The following is a 3699-nucleotide window of genomic DNA, read 5'->3' as shown; positions in this document are numbered from 1 at the left end:
GGAGAAGACTGAGAGCTAATTTGATTTCAGGGCGTAAACACCATCCAATGAGAACATATTAAATACTTGCAGAGAAAAGGTAGCACAAGAGTTTATGTCTGGAAGACCAGACCAAGACAAAGAAACCAACACACAAGCTTTCAACAAGGAGGAGTACTAACCAAGAAGATAAATCATCAAGGGAAGTGGTGAAGTTTTCCTCTGTTGATGTCTTCAAACCTAGTTCGAATGCTGGTAGAGGGCTCTACATCAGCATTAAACCTTCTTCCAGGCAAAAAAGTACTTGGTTCATGTCATGGGTGTAAGAGATATTACAGGGGTGGTGGCTGGTGCCATGTTGGTCTAAAGACAGAGACAATGTTCTTTGGGTAAATACGATATCTTTTATTAGACCAACCAAGTAGTTTAAAAAAAATGTTCTTTGCAAGCTTTTGGGCACAAATCCCCTTCTTGAGGAGTAGAGAGGATCTAGTGGTGTTTTGTGTTCTCTGTGGTGCAATAGAAGCCAATAGCAAAATGCAGGTTTGTGCAATTGCAAATGCATGGAAGTGAAGTTCAGGGCACACTGATGACAAGAAGACTCTGTTTCAGCCCCAGCCCCACTCCCTCCCTCACCACAGTGGCCTCAATCTGCCCCCTCCACATCCCTTTCCTCACAACAAACTTACCACTCGGAGCAAACGGAAGTGGCTTCATAGCTTTTCGATGCACTTCTACATCACTTGATCCTAAGTTACTGCCTACATTTCAGGTGGGTTACTCACATGGTCATCCAGAGTCTCAAAGACCTTCAGAGACCCTTTGCTTGTCCTCATGTTGCCAGAGATGTCTGCTGTGTCCTCAAACATTTCTGCCTTCCCTTCTGCATGGAGGGCTTTTATATACCCATTGTGGCCTCATTGCTAAGCTCCCACCAGAAGCAGACCCATTGGCTCCTGACTGATGTTTCTAAATGACATCAGACTGACCGTGGGGGATGACTAGTGCAAAGGCAGGACCCTGAGACCCTGGGGGAGCAGGTTCCCCATCCCTTTGGATTATTTACAATTTAGCTAGTAACGTAGGCAGGGAGCACTGAGGGGAGGCTGGGCAGCTGCCTCACAGCAGAGATGTAGACTTCAGTAGTGTGGGGCTGGGGCTGGTGGCAGCGCAGAGCCTGTGCCCAGGAGGTCTGAGGGACAGGACTGTGGCAAATGTTGTGGCTGCAGCCCCCCCCACACACACTCGTAGCTCCCCCCCCAGAGCAGCTGCTGCCTACCCTGGGTGCAGTCCAGCATGACCCAGGCCCAGCCCACAGCCGAAGCCCGCCCTCGCACCCTGTAAAGATCCTGAGGCGCACCCCCTCATGCCCTCCCGGGGTGTGTGCAGCAGAAGGAGCCGCTCCACTCCCCGCACCCCCAGACAAGCCACTTGTGCCTCTGCCCTTCACCCTGCCCCAGCTGCATAGTGGAAGAGCTAATTCACTTCTGGATTGCGGTCCCAGGCTTGTAACACAAAATGTTCTGTATTGATAATAACGGAGAAGGAAATGGGGCTCCTGCGCCTGCTGGTACAATTCAGAGGCTGGAACAACCCTAGGACTCAGGTCAGCTATAGCACTGGTGCCCTGGACACCACAGGCCTCAGGGACAGGTGACAGCCTCTTCCTGGCTATGCCATGTGTACTGGGCCAGACCGGGGAGGGAATCACCAAGGCAGAAGCTGCTCCCTGGCAGCTTCTACACACCCACATATGACTGAACATGTGCCCAGCTCACAGCCTGTTCCTGGTAGCCCAGCTCAGCCCAGGCTGCCAGCTCATGCCCTTTGGACTGTGCAGAGCTCTCCACCCACCCATGCCCACTTGCCTTGCCCTTGGGGAGTTGACTGCACCGGGGCAAACAGCAGAGAAGGAGGCTCGTAGTTTGACTGCATCTGCACGTGTCTTAAGGACAAGATGCCCACGGCCTGGCTTCACAGGCCTGTGATCTCCCGAGATGTATCTGTACAGGGGAAGCATGAACCACTTAGGCGGATGGCATGTGACCAACCTCTGCTCACTTGGACTCCTAAGTCTCAGGATTTGACTGAGATCTGCACGTCTTAGCAGGGCCATGGGGGTTAGTGGTGCTGGTCAAAGACAAAGGACAAAGGGGGATGTATTCAACAGCATTGAACAAAGCATTGGCACTACCTGGAAAATGAGACCTTATTCCTTTTTTCATGATTATATTTACAGACTTTTTTGTTTTAAGCATTTCTTTTTGTCAGGTTCTTCTGTGTGTTAGTTTTCCCATTGTTTTCTCTTTCTCCTCCTTTCCTCATCCCACTTTTTCATTTGAAAAGAAAAACAGAAATAAAAAGAAAGGGAGAAAGCTACTCACTTTTTTTTAAAGGGCTTTTTTCCATCAAGCTTGGTACTTTTGAAAGTTGCTTCACTGTATTTGAATAAGCAATGTGAAAAAAAAATTGCAATGTACCCCGGAACTGGGTTGAATGTTTCAGCACTGTATATAGATTCAGCACTTACATATTGATTGCATTGTCCCTTTGTAGAAGGGATTCAGTGTTCATGTCTCTGCTTTGTCGTGCCTCGTGATACAGAAACTCATCCACATGTTCCTTCTTGATCCTACAGTCATAAAATACAGAGCAAGTCTGTTGAGTGTAATTGAGGACAGCCTCAGATTTGCATACTTTTCCATACGTTCAAGCTCATAAGCATGAGCAACTCTTCAAGGCACTTCCTGAAATCCTGAGTGAAGTTTAACACTTGGTAGCGGGGAAATCTTGAAGCAGGACGATTTTGCAAATGCATGTGTTGTGGCTCCTTTCGTCTGTGTTTAAAGGTATGTCAGTGCTCTTTTTCAGCTTGCACAGCTCCAGCAGGTTGTAGTGTCATCATCAAGAGCTGTACATTTATATGGCAGGCCTCAAAAAAAAAAAAAAAAGACAAAAAATGTTGAGCTGGCTTGAACATGAAGTTGTTTTTACTCTTATTTTTCTTTGCATCCTCATTTCTGAGCCGTTAGGATGCACTTGGGCATGTCTGCAAGTTTTCATCACAACCAGAGGAGCTGGAAACACGTTCATTGTAAATTTAAAAAACAGATGCCCAGGTTTTCAGGTGCTCTGGGAACTGAAATGCTCGGGCTTAAAAGAATTAAGAGTTCGCCCAGGAACTGACTGAAGCCGCTTGCTCCAGGACCTTGGTTGCCATGGGTGACTTCAATTACCCGGACATCTGGTGGGAAGATCACTCAGCTAAATCTGAGCGGGCGCAAAGCTTTCTCTCTTGCGTGGATGACCTCTACCTGACTCAAGAAGTCTATGGGCCAACGAGAGGCAAAGCGCTGCTTGACCTGGTACTGGCTAAAGGGGACAACCTAATCAGCGACCTAGTGATTGATGGGAAGTTGGGTTACAGCGACCACGAGCTGATCACCTTCACCATCCGCCGTAAAGCTGGCAAGTCAGTCAGCAACACAGAAGTCCTTGACTTCAGAAAAGCCGACTTTGACAAGCTCAAGACGCTAATCAGTCAGGCCCTCAGGGACCATGACCCCAGGGAGATGGGAGTTCAAGAAGAGTGGTTGCTTCTCAAGGAAGCGATCCTCAGTGCACAAGCTAAATCTATTCCAACACGGAGGAAAGGCAGCAAGAAGGCACAGCAGCCCCCCTGGCTCTCCAGGGACCTAGCGGACCTACTGTGGCTAAAAA

This window comes from Crocodylus siamensis, chromosome 2 (genome assembly GCF_052110815.1).
Source record: "Crocodylus siamensis isolate JL-2025a chromosome 2, ASM5211081v1, whole genome shotgun sequence".
NCBI classification, from domain to species: domain Eukaryota; kingdom Metazoa; phylum Chordata; order Crocodylia; family Crocodylidae; genus Crocodylus; species Crocodylus siamensis.
This window is presented reverse-complemented; position numbering follows the sequence as displayed.